Source organism: Manis pentadactyla, chromosome X (genome assembly GCF_030020395.1).
Source record: "Manis pentadactyla isolate mManPen7 chromosome X, mManPen7.hap1, whole genome shotgun sequence".
NCBI lineage: Eukaryota > Metazoa > Chordata > Mammalia > Pholidota > Manidae > Manis > Manis pentadactyla.
This window is the reverse complement of record NC_080038.1, coordinates 125789115-125802847: the sequence shown is the minus strand read 5'-3', so window position 1 is coordinate 125802847 and position 13733 is coordinate 125789115. Positions and strand designations below refer to the sequence as shown.

At 40.8% G+C, this 13733-nt stretch overlaps 1 protein-coding gene across 1 annotated transcript in view; it reads left to right on the top strand.

Annotated features, from left to right (window-relative positions):
* The window catches only part of LOC118910036 (kelch-like protein 4), a 167236-nt gene that overhangs the window by 41094 nt on the left and 112409 nt on the right, over positions 1-13733 (top strand). The window lies entirely within an intron of this gene.

Genomic DNA, 13733 nt, shown 5'->3' with positions numbered 1-13733 from the left:
TGAGATAAAAATCCTTCCTCTCTTGGCAATAGTTGATGATACCGGGTGAATGAACTGATACTTAATGAAGACTTCATTCAATTTTACACTGATTGCTTAGTGTGAGTCCTAGTAGTTCGACCATAGGAAGGTGCTGATCCACACTTACGTTTCCTAGGAGATTAATGGGCACAAAGCTATTTACAGGACTTTTTCTAGAAGGGAGTCCACCTTTTCATAGAAGGGAGTCTAGCTTATGCCAAGTACATTTTATTGACCAGTGAGAGTAGCCAAGTTCAAGAACCGAGCTGAAGAGGCGTTTCTGGCAGGCACGTAACGGCTAAAGGGCGGCTCTGCCACTGCTAAGAGGGAAAGTAAAAGTATTATAATTGGTTGGTTTAACTAAAATTAAAGACCTTCATCTCTTGGCAATACTTGATGTTACAGGAAGAAAGAACTTGTTCTTAATAAAGACATGAGGAGATTTTTTACTGCTTTGTTAGTTTAAGACCTTGTAGGTCAACAAAAGGAAAGTGCCGATCGAGACTTAAGTTTCTGAGGAGATTGATGGGCGTAAAGCTACTTAACGGGCTTTTCATACATGGGCGTCGAGCTTTTCAAAATGGGAGCCAAACTTATGGCAATCACTTTTTATTGACCAATGAGAATAGCCTAGGGCCAGAACCGAGCTGAATGGGCGTTTCTAGCAGGCTCCTAACGGCTGAAAGGCGGCTCTGTCACTGGTGAGAGGGAAACTAAAAATATTATAATTGATAGGTTAACTAAAATTAAAATCCTTCCTCTCTTCGCCATACTTGATGATACAGCGTGAATGAGCTGGTACTTAATAAAGACTTGAGGATATTTTTTACCGCTTGCTTAGTTTAAGACATGGTCATTCGAGGAAAGGAAAGTGCCGATCTAGACTTAAGTTTCTGAGGAGGTTGATGGGCGTAAAGACTTTGTAGGGCTTTTTATAGATGGCTATCTAGCTCAGGCCAATCACATTTATTGAACAATGAGAATACACTAGGACCAGAAATGAGGGGAAGGGTCATTTTTAGTAGGCTTGTAACGGTCGAAAGGCGGCTCTGTCACTGGTTGGGGGAATGTAAAAATATCATAATTCAATGGTTTAACTGAGACAAAAATCCTTCCTCTCTTGGCAATAGTTTATGATACCGGGTGAATGAACTGATACTTAATGAAGACTTGATCCAATTTTATACTGATTGCTTAGTGTGAGTCCTGGTAGTTCGACCATAGGAAGGTGCTGATCCACACTTACGTTTCCTAGGAGATTAATGGGCGTAAAGCTATTTACAGGACTTTTTCTAGAAGGGAGTCTACCTTTTCATAGATGGGAGTCTAGCTTATGCCAAGTACATTTTATTGACCAGTGAGAGTAGCCAAGGACCAGAAACGAGCTAAAGAGGCGTTTCTGTCAGGCACGTAACGTCTGAAGAGCAGCTCTGCCCTGCTAAGAGGGAACGTAAAAATATTATAATTGCTTGGTTTAACTAAAATTAAGGACTTTCCTCTCTTGGCAATACTTGATGTTACAGGATGAAAGAACTTGTTCTTAATAAAGACATGAGGAGATTTTTTACTGCTTTCTTAGTTTAAGACCTTGTAGGTCGACAAAAGGAAAGTGCCGATCCAGACTTAAGTTTCTGAGGAGATTGATGGGCGTAAAGCTACTTATAGGGCGTTTCATACATGGGCGTCGAGCTTTTCAAAATGGGAGCCAAACTTATGGCAATCACTTTTTATTGACCAATGAGAATAGCCTAGGGCCAGAACCGAGCTGAAGGGGCGTTTCTAGCAGGCTCCTAACGGCTGAAAGGCGGCTCTGTCACTGGTGAGAGGGAAAGTAAAAATATTATAATTGATTGGTGAACTAAAATTAAAATCCTTCCTCTCTTCGCCATACTTGATGATACAGCGTGAATGAGCTGGTACTTAATAAAGACTTGAGGAGATTTTTTGCCACTTGCTTAGTTTAAGACACGGTCATTCGAGGAAAGGAACGTGCCGAACTAGCCTTAAGTTTCTGAGGAGGTTGATGGGCGTAAAGACTTTGTAGGGCTTTTTATAGATGGCCATCTAGCTCATGCCAATCACATTTTATTGAACAATGAGAATAGGCTAGGACCAGAAATGAGGGGAAGGGGCATATTTAGTAGGCTTGTAACGGTCGAAAGGCGGCTCTGTCACTGTTTGGAGGAATGTAAAAATATTATAATTCCGTGGTTTAACTGAGATAAAAATCCTTCCACTCTTGGCAATAGTTGATGATACCGGGTGAATGAACTGATACTTCATGAAGACTTCATCCAATTTTACACTGATTGCTTAGTGTGAGTCCTAGTAGTTCGACCATAGGAAGGTGCTGATCCACACCTACGTTTCCTAGGAGATTAATGGGCGTAAAGCTATTTACAGGACTTTTTCTAGAAGGGAGTCTACCTTTTCATAGATGGGAGTCTATCTTATGCCAAGTACATTTTATTGACCAGTGAGAGTAGCCAAGCACCAGAAACGAGCTAAAGAGGCATTTCTGACAGGCACGTAACGGCTGAAGGGCGGCTCTGCCCCTGCTAAGAGGGAAAGTAAAAATATTATAATGGGTTTGTTTAACTAAAATTAAAGACCTTCCTCTCTTGGCAATACTTGATGTTACAGGAAGAAAGAACTTGTTCTTAATAAAGACATGAGGAGATTTTTTACTGCTTTCTTAGTTTAAGACCTTGTAGGTCAACAAAAGTCAAAGTGCCGATCCAGACTTAAGTTTCTAAGGAGATTGATGTGCGTAAAGCTACTTATAGGGCTTTTCGTACATGGGTGTCGAGCTTTTCAAAGATGGGAGTCTAGCTTATGCCAATAACTTTTTTTTGACCAATGAGAATAGCCTAAGGCCAGAACCGAGCTGAAGGGGTGCTTCTAGCAGGCTCCTAACGGCTGAAAGACGTCTCTGTCACTGGTGAGAGGGAAAGTAAAAATATTATAAATGATTGGTTAACTAAAATTAAAATCCTTCCTCTCTTTGCCATACTTGATGATACAGGGTCAATGAACTGGTACTTAATAAAGACTTGAGGAGGTTTTTTACCGCTTGCTTAGTTTAAGACACGGTCATTCGAGGAAAGGAACGTGCCGATCTAGACTTAAGTTTCTGAGGAGGTTGATGGGCGTAAAGACTTTGTAGGGCTTTTTATAGATGGCCATCTAGCTCATGTCAATCACATTTTATTGAACAATGAGTATAGGCTAGGACCAGAAATGAGGGGAAGGGGCATATTTAGTAGGCGTGTAACGGTCGAAAGGCGGCTCTGTCACTGGTTGGGGGAATGTAAAAATATCATAATTCAATGGTTTAACTGAGATAAAAATCCTTCCTCTCTTGGCAATAGTTGATGATACTGGGTGAATGAACTGATACTTAATGAAGACTTGATCCAATTTTATACTGATTGCTTAGTGTGAGTCCTAGTATTTCGACCATAGGAAGGTGCTGCTCCACACTTACGTTTCCGAGGAGATTGATGGGCGTAAAGCTATTTATAGGTCTTTTTACAGAAGGGAGTCTACCTTTTCATAGATTGGAGGCTAGCTTATGCCATGTACATTTTACTGACCAGTGAGAGTACCCAAGTACAAGAACCGAGCTGAAGAGGCGTTTCTGGCAGACACGTAACGGCAAAAGGGCGGCTCTGCCACTGCTAACAGGGAACGTAAAAAATATTATAATTGGTTGGTTTAACTAAAATTAAAGACCTTCCTCTCTTGGCAATACTTGATGTTACAGGAAGAAAGAACTTGTTCTTAATAAAGACTTGAGGAGATTTTTTACTGCTTTCTTAGTTTAAGACCTTGTAGGTCAACAAAAGTAAAAGTGCCGATCCAGACTTAAGTTTCTGAGGAGATTGATGTGCGTAAAGCTACTTATAGGGCTTTTCATACATGGGTGTCTAGCTTTTCAAAGAAGGGAGCCTAGCTTATGACAATCACTTTTTATTGACCAATGAGAATAGCCTAGGGCCAGAACCGAGCTGAAGGGGTGCTTCTAGCAGGCTCCTAACGGCTGAAAGGCAGCTCTTTCACTGGTGAGAGGGAAAGTAAAAATATTATAAATGATTGGTTAACTAAAATTAAAATCCTTCCTCTTTTTGCCATACTTGATGATGCAGGGTGAGTGAACTGGTACTTAATAAAGACTTGAGGAGATTTTTTACCGCTTGCTTAGTTGAAGACCTTGTAGGTCAACAAAAGGAAAGGGCCGATCCAGACTTAAGTTTCTGAGGAAATTGATGGGCGTAAAGCTCCTTATAGGGCTCTTCATACATGGGCGTCTAGCTTTTCAAAGATGAGAGACTAGCTTATGCCAATCACTTTTTATTGACCAATGAGAATAGCCTAGGGCCAGAACCGAGCTGAAGGGGTGCTCTAGCAGGCTCCTAACGGCTGAAAGGCGGCTCTGTCACTGGTGAGAGGGAAACTAAAAATATTATAAATGATTGGTTAACTAAAATTAAAATCCTTCCTCTCTTTGCCATACTTGATGATACAGGGTGAATGAACTGGTACTTAATAAAGACTTGAGGTGATTTTTTACCGCTTGATTAGTTTAAGACACAGTCATTCGAGGAAAGGAACGTGCCGATCTAGACTTAAGTTTCTGAGGAGGTTCATGTGTGTAAAGACCTTGTAGGGCTTTTTAGAGATGGCCATCTAGCTCATGCCAATCACATTTTATTGAACAATGAGAATAGGCTAGGACCAGAAATGAGGGGAAGGGGCATATTTAGTAGGCTTGTAACGGTCGAAAGGCGGCTCTGTCACTGGTTGGGGGAATGTAAAAATATTATAATTCAATGGTTTAACTGAGATAAAAATCCTTCCACTCTTGGCAAGATTTGATGATACCGGGTGAATGAACTGATACTTAATGAATACTTGATCCAATTTTATACTGATTGCTTAGTGTGAGTCCTAGAAATTCGACCATAGGAAGGTGCTGATCCACACTTACGTTTCCGAGGAGATTGATGGGCTGAAAGTTATTTATAGGTCTTTTTTTGGAAGGGAGTCTACCTTTTCATAGATGGGAGTCTAGCTTATGCCAAGTACATTTTATTGACCAGTGAGAGTAGCCAAGTACCAGAAACGAGCTGAAGAGGCGTTTCTGCCACCACGTAACGGCTAAAGGGCGGCCCTGCCACTGCTAAAAGGGAAAGTAAAAATATTATAATTGGTTGGTTTAACTAAAATTAAAGACCTTCCTCTCTTGGCAATACTTGATGTTACAGGAAGAAAGAACTTATTCTTAATAAAGACTTCAGGATGTTTTTTACTGCTTTCTTAGTTTAAGACACTGTAGGTCGACAAAAGGAAAGTGCCGATTCAGACTTAAGTTTCTGAGGAGATTGATGGGCGTAAAGCTACTTATAGGGCTTTTCATACATGGGCGTCGAGCTTTTCAGAATGGGAGCCTAGCTTATGCCAATCACATTTTATTGACCAATGAGAATAGCCTAGGGCCAGAACCGAGCTGAAGGGGAGTTTCTAGCAGGCTCCTAACGGCTGAAAGGCTTCCCTGTCACTGGTGAGAGGGAAAGTAAAAATATTATAATTGATTGGTTAACTAAAATTAAAATCCTTCTTCTCTTTGCCATACTTGATGATACAGGGTGAATGAACTGGTACTTAATAAAGACTTGAGGAGATTTTTTACCGCTTGCTTAGTTTAAGACCTGGTCGTTCGAGGAAAGGAAAGTGCCGATCTAGACTTAAGTTTCTGAGGAGGTTGATGGGCGTAAAGCTACTTATAGGGCTTTTCATAAATGGGCGTCTAGCTTTTCAAAGATGGGAGCCTAGCTTATGCCAGTCACATTTTATTGAACAATGAGAATAGCCTAGGGCCAGAACTGAGCTGAAGGGGTGTTTCTAGCAGGCTCCTAACGGCTGAAAGGCGGCTCTGTCACTGGTGAGAGGGAAAGTAAAAATATTATAATTGATTTGTTAACTAAAATTAAAATCCTTCTTCTCATTGCCATACTTGATGTTACAGGGTGAATGAACTGGTACTAAATAAGGACTTGAGGAGATTTTTTACCGCTTGCTTAGTTTAAGACCTGGTTGTTCGAGGAAAGGAAAGTGCCGATCTAGACTTACGTTTCTGAGGAGGTTGATGGGAGTAAAGGTACTTATAGGGCTTTTCATAAACGGGCGTCTAGCTTTTCAAAGATGGGAGCCTAGCTTATGCCAGTCACATTTTATTGTACAATGAGAATAGCCTAGGGCCAGAAATGAGCTGAAGGGGCGTTTCTAGCAGGCTCCTAACGGCTGAAAGGCGGCTCTGTCACTGGTGAGAGGGAAAGTAAAAATATTATTATTGATTGATTAACTAAAATTAAAATCCTTCTACTCTTTGCCATACTTGATGATACACGGTGAATGAACTGGTACTTAATAAAGACTTGAGGAGATTTTTTACCGCTTGCTTAGTTTAAGACCTGGTCGTTCGAGGAAAGGAAAGTGCCGATCTAGACTTCAGTTTCTGAGGAGGTGGATGGGCGTAAAGAGTTTGTAGGGCTTTTTATAGATGGCCATCTAGCTCATGCCAATCACATATTATTGAACAATGAGAATAGACTAGGACCAGAAATGAGGGGAGGGGCATTTTTGGTAGGCTTGTAACGATCGAAAGGTGGCTCTGTCACTGGTTACGGGGAATGTAAAAATATTATAATTCAATGGTATAACTGAGATAAAAATCCTTACTCACTTGGCAATAGTTTATGATACCAGGTGAATGAACTGATACTTAATGAAGACTTCATCCAATTTTACACTGATTGCTTAGTGTGAGTCCTAGTAGTTCGACCATAGCAAGGTGCTGATCCACACTTACGTTTCCGAGGAGATTGATTGGGTGTAAAGCTATTTATAGGTCTTTTTCTAGAAGGGAGTCTACCTTTTCATAGATGGGAGTCTAGCTTATGCCAAGTACATTTTATTGACCAGTGAGAGTAGCCAAGGACCAGAAACGAGCTAAAGAGGCGTTTCTGGCAGGCACGTAACGCCTGAAGAGTGGCTCTGCCCTGCTAAGAGGGAACGTAAAAATATTATAATTGCTTGGTTTAACTAAAATTAAGGACCTTCCTCTCTTGGCAATACTTGATGTTACAGGAAGAAAGAACTTATTCTTAATAAAGACTTCAGGATGTTTTTTACTGCTTTCTTAGTTTAAGACCTTGTAGGTCGACAAAAGGAAAGTGCCGATCCAGACTTAAGTTTCTGAGGAGATTGATGGGCGTAAAGCTACTTATAGGGCGTTTCGTACATGGGCGTCGAGCTTTTCAAAGATGGGAGCCTAGCTTATGCCAGTCACTTTTTATTGACCAATGAGAATAGCCTAGGGCCAGAACCGAGCTGAAGGGGCGTTTCTAGCAGGCTCCTAACGGCTGAAAGGCGGCTCTGTCACTGGTGAGAGGGAAAGTAAAAATATTATGATTGCTTGGTTAACTAAAATTAAAATCCTTCCTCTCTTTGCCATTACTTGATGATACAAGGTGAATGAACTGGTACTTAATAAAGACTTGAGGAGACTTTTTTCCGCTTGCTTAGTTTTAGACACGGTCATTCGAGGAAAGGAAAGTGCCGATCTAGACTTAAGTTTCTGAGGAGGTTGAAGGGCGTAAAGACTTTGTAGGTCTTTTTATAGATGGCTATCTAGCTCATACCAATCACATTTTATTGAACAATGAGAATAGACTAGGACCAGAAATGAGGGGAAAGGGCATTTTTAGGAGGCTTGTAATGGTCGAAAGGCGGCTCTGTCACTGGATGGGGGAATGTAAAAATATTAAAATTCAATGGTTTAACTGAGATAAAAATCCTTCCTCTCTTGGCAATAGTTGATGATACCGGGTGAATGAACTGATACTTAATGAAGACTTCATCCAATTTTACACTGATTACTTAGTGTGAGTCCTAGTACTTCGATCATAGGAAGGTGTTGATCCACACTTACGTTTCCTAGGAGATTAATGGGCGTAAAGCTATTTACAGGACTTTTTCTAGAAGGGAGTCTACCTTTTCATAGATGGGAGTCTAGCTTATGCCAAGTATATTTTATTGACCAGTGAGAGTAGCCAAGGACCAGAAACAAGCTAAAGAGGCGTTTCTGGCAGGCACGTAACGGCTGAAGGGCGGCTCTGCCCCTGCTAAGATTGAAAGTAAAAATATTATAATTGGTTTGTTTAACTAAAATTAAAGACCTTCCTCTCTTGGCAATACTTGATCTTACAGGAAGAAAGAACTTGTTCTTAGTAAAGACTTGAGGAGATTTTTTACTGCTTTCTTAATTTAAGACCTTGTAGGTCGACAAAAGCAAAATGCCGATCCAGACTTAAGTTTCTGAGGAGATTGATGGGCGTAAAGCTACTTATAGGGCTTTTCTTACATGGGCGTCTAGCTTTTCGAAGACGGGTGCCTAGCTTATGCCAATCACTTTTTATTGACCAATGAGAATAGCCTAGGGCCAGAACCGAGCTGAAGGGGCGTTTCTAGCAGGCTCCTAATGGCTGAAAGGCGGCTCTGTCACTGGTGAGAGGGAAACTAAAAATATTATAATTGATTGGTTAACTAAAATTAAAATCCTTCCTCCCTTTGCCATACTTGATGATACAGGGTGAATGAACTGGTACTTAGTGAAGACTTCAGGAGACTTTTTACCGCTTGCTTAGTTTAAGACACAGTCATTCGTGGAAAGGAAAGTGCCGATCTAGACTTAAGTTTCTGAGGAAGTTGATGGGCGTATAGACTTTGTAGGGCTTTTTATAGATGGCCATCTAGCTCATGCCAATCACATTTTATTGAACAATGAGAATAGACTAGGACCAGAAATGAGGGGAGGGGCATTTTCAGTAGGCTTGTAACGGTCAAAAGGCGGCTCTGTCACTGGTTACGGGGAATGTAAAAATATCATAATTCAATGGTTTAACTGAGATAAAAATCCTTCCTCTCTTGGCAATAGTTGATGATACCGGGAGAATGAACTGATACTTACTGAAGACTTGATCCAATTTTACACTGATTGCTTAGTGTGAGTCCTAGTAGTTCGACCATAGGAAGGTGCTGATCCACACTTACGTTTCCTAGGAGATTAATGGGCGTAAAGCTTTTTACAGGACTTTTTCTAGAAGGGAGTCTACCTTTTCATAGATGGGAGTCTAGCTTATGCCAAGTACATTTTATTGACCAGTGAGAGTAGCCAAGGACCAGAAACGAGCTAAAGAGGCGTTTCTGGCAGGCACGTAACGGCTGAAGGGCGGCTCTGCCCCTGCTAAGAGGGAAAGTAAAAATATTATAATGGGTTTGTTTAACTAAAATTAAAGACCTTCCTCTCTTGGCAATACTTGATGTTACAGGAAGAAAGAACTTGTTCTTAATAAAGACTTGAGGAGATTTTTTACTGCTTTCTTAGTTTAAGACCTTGTAGGTCGACAAAAGGAAAGTGCCGATCCAGACTTAAGTTTCTGAGGAGATTGATGGGCGTAAAGCTACTTATAGGGCTTTTCATACATGGGCGTCTAGCTTTTCGAAGACGGGAGCCTAGCTTATGCCAATCACTTTTTATTGACCAATGAGAAGAGCCTAGGGCCAGAACCGAGCTGAAGGGGCGTTTCTAGCAGGCACGTAACAGCTAAAGGGCGGCTCTGCCACTGCTAACAGGGAAAGTAAAAATATTATATTTGGTTGGTTTAACTAAAATTAAAGACCTTCCTCTCTTGGCAATACTTGATCTTACAGGATGACAGAACTTATTCTTAAAAAAGACTTGAGGAGATTTTTTACTGCTTTCTTAGTTTAAGACCTTGTAGGTCGTCAAAAGGAAAGTGCCGTTCTAGACTTAAGTTTCTGAGGAGGTTGATGGGCGTAAAGACTTTGTAGGGCTTTTTATAGATGGCTATCTAGCTCATGCCAATCACATTTTATTGAACAATGAGAATAGACTAGGACCAGAAATGAGGGGAAAGGGCATTTTTAGTAGGCTTGTAATGGTCGAAATGCGGCTCTGTCACTGGATGGGGGAATGTAAAAATATTAAAATTCAATGGTTTAACTGAGATAAAAATCCTTCCTCTCTTGGCAATAGTTGATGATACCGGGTGAATGAACTGATACTTAATGAAGACTTGATCCAATTTTACACTGATTGCTTAGTGTGAGTCCTAGTAGTTCGACCATAGGAAGGTGCTGATCCACACTTACGTTTCCTAGGAGATTAATGGGCGTAAAGCTTTTTACAGGACTTTTTCTAGAAGGGAGTCTACCTTTTCATAGATGGGAGTCTAGCTTATGCCAAGTACATTTTATTGACCAGTGAGAGTAGCCAAGTACCAGAAACGAGCTGGAGAGGCGTTTCTGGCAGGCACGTAACAGCTAAAGGGCGGCTCTGCCACTGCTAACAGGGAAAGTAAAAATATTATAATGGGTTGGTTTAACTAAAATTAAAGACCTTCCTCTCTTGGCAATACTTGATGTTACAGGAAGAAAGAACTTGTTCTTAATAAAGACTTGAGGAGATTTTTTACTGCTTTCTTAGTTTAAGACCTTGTAGGTCGACAAAAGGAAAGTGCCGATCCAGACTTAAGTTTCTGAGGAGATTGATGGGCGTAAAGCTACTTATAGGGCTTTTCATACATGGGCGTCTAGCTTTTCAAAGATGGGAGCCTAGCTTATGCCAATCACTTTTTATTGACCAATGAGAAGAGCCTAGGGCCAGAACCGAGCTGAAGGGGCGTTTCTAGCAGGCTCCTAACGGCTGAAAGGCGGCTCTGTCACTGGTGAGAGGGAAACTAAAAATATTATAATTGATTGGTTAACTAAAATTAAAATCCTTCCTCTCTTTGCCATACTTGATGATACAGGGTGAATGAACTGGTACTTAGTAAAGACTTCAGGAGACTTTTTACCGCTTGCTTAGTTTAAGACACGGTCATTCATGGAAAGGAAAGTGCCGATCTAGACTTAAGTTTCTGAGGAAGTTGATGGGCGTATAGACTTTGTAGGGCTTTTTATAGATGGCCATCTAGCTCATGCCAATCACATTTTATTGAACAATGAGAATAGACTAGGACCAGAAATGAGGGGAGGGGCATTTTTAGTAGGCTTGTAATGGTCAAAAGGCAGCTCTGTCACTGGTTACGGGGAATGTAAAAATATCATAATTCAATGGTTTAACTGAGATAAAAATCCTTCCTCTCTTGGCAATAGTTGATGATACCGGGAGAATGAACTGATACTTACTGAAGACTTGATCCAATTTTACACTGATTGCTTAGTGTGAGTCCTAGTAGTTCAACCATAGGAAGGTGCTGATCCACACTTATGTTTCCTAGGAGATTAATGGGCGTAAAGCTTTTTACAGGACTTTTTCTAGAAGGGAGTCTACCTTTTCATAGATGGGAGTCTAGCTTATGCCAAGTACATTTTATTGACCAGTGAGAGTAGCCAAGGACCAGAAACGAGCTAAAGAGGCGTTTCTGGCAGGCACGTAACGGCTGAAGGGCGGCTCTGCCCCTGCTAAGAGGGAAAGTAAAAATATTATAATGGGTTTGTTTAACTAAAATTAAAGACCTTCCTCTCTTGGCAATACTTGATGTTACAGGAAGAAAGAACTTGTTCTTAATAAAGACTTGAGGAGATTTTTTACTGCTTTCTTAGTTTAAGACCTTGTAGGTCGACAAAAGGAAAGTGCCGATCCAGACTTAAGTTTCTGAGGAGATTGATGGGCGTAAAGCTACTTATAGGGCTTTTCATACATGGGCGTCTAGCTTTTCGAAGACGGGAGCCTAGCTTATGCCAATCACTTTTTATTGACCAATGAGAAGAGCCTAGGGCCAGAACCGAGCTGAAGGGGCGTTTCTAGCAGGCACGTAACAGCTAAAGGGCGGCTCTGCCACTGCTAACAGGGAAAGTAAAAATATTATATTTGGTTGGTTTAACTAAAATTAAAGACCTTCCTCTCTTGGCAATACTTGATCTTACAGGATGACAGAACTTATTCTTAAAAAAGACTTGAGGAGATTTTTTACTGCTTTCTTAGTTTAAGACCTTGTAGGTCGTCAAAAGGAAAGTGCCGTTCTAGACTTAAGTTTCTGAGGAGGTTGATGGGCGTAAAGACTTTGTAGGGCTTTTTATAGATGGCTATCTAGCTCATGCCAATCACATTTTATTGAACAATGAGAATAGACTAGGACCAGAAATGAGGGGAAAGGGCATTTTTAGTAGACTTGTAATGGTCGAAATGCGGCTCTGTCACTGGATGGGGGAATGTAAAAATATTAAAATTCAATGGTTTAACTGAGATAAAAATCCTTCCTCTCTTGGCAATAGTTGATGATACCGGGTGAGTGAACTGATACTTAATGAAGACTTCATCCAATTTTACACTGATTGCTTAGTGTGAGTCCTAGTAGTTCGACCATAGGAAGGTGCTGATCCACACTTACGTTTCCTAGGAGATTAATGGGCGTAAAGCTTTTTACAGGACTTTTTCTAGAAGGGAGTCTACCTTTTCATAGATGGGAGTCTAGCTTATGCCAAGTACATTTTATTGACCAGTGAGAGTAGCCAAGGACCAGAAACGAGCTAAAGAGTCATTTCTGGCAGGCACGTAACGGCTGAAGGGCGGCTCTGCCCCTGCTAAGAGGGAAAGTAAAAATATTATAATGGGTTTGTTTAACTAAAATTAAAGACCTTCCTCTCTTGGCAATAATTGATGTTACAGGAAGAAAGAACTTGTTCTTAATAAAGACTTGAGGAGATTTTTTACTGCTTTCTTAGTTTAAGACCTTGTAGGTCGACAAAAGGAAAGTGCCGATCCAGACTTAAGTTTCTGAGGAGATTGATGGGCGTAAAGCTACTTATAGGGCTTTTCGTACATGGGCGTCTAGCTTTTCAAAGATGGGAGCCTAGCTTATGCCAATCACTTTTTATTGACCAATGAGAAGAGCCTAGGGCCAGAACCGAGCTGAAGGGGCGTTTCTAGCAGGCTCCTAACGGCTGAAAGGCGGCTCTGTCACTGGTGAGAGGGAAACTAAAAATATTATAATTGATTGGTTAACTAAAATTAAAATCCTTCCTCTCTTTGCCATACTTGATGATACAGGGTGAATGAACTGGTACTTAGTAAAGACTTCAGGAGACTTTTTACCGCTTGCTTAGTTTAAGACACGGTCATTCATGGAAAGGAAAGTGCCGATCTAGACTTAAGTTTCTGAGGAAGTTGATGGGCGTATAGACTTTGTAGGGCTTTTTATAGATGGCCATCTAGCTCATGCCAATCACATTTTATTGAACAATGAGAATAGACTAGGACCAGAAATGAGGGGAGGGGCATTTTTAGTAGGCTTGTAACGGTCAAAAGGCAGCTCTGTCACTGGTTACGGGGAATGTAAAAATATCATAATTCAATGGTTTAACTGAGATAAAAATCCTTCCTCTCTTGGCAATAGTTGATGATACCGGGAGAATGAACTGATACTTACTGAAGACTTGATCCAATTTTACACTGATTGCTTAGTGTGAGTCCTAGTAGTTCGACCATAGGAAGGTGCTGATCCACACTTACGTTTCCTAGGAGATTAATGGGCGTAAAGCTTTTTACAGGACTTTTTCTAGAAGGGAGTCTACCTTTTCATAGATGGGAGTCTAGCTTATGCCAAGTACATTTTATTGACCAG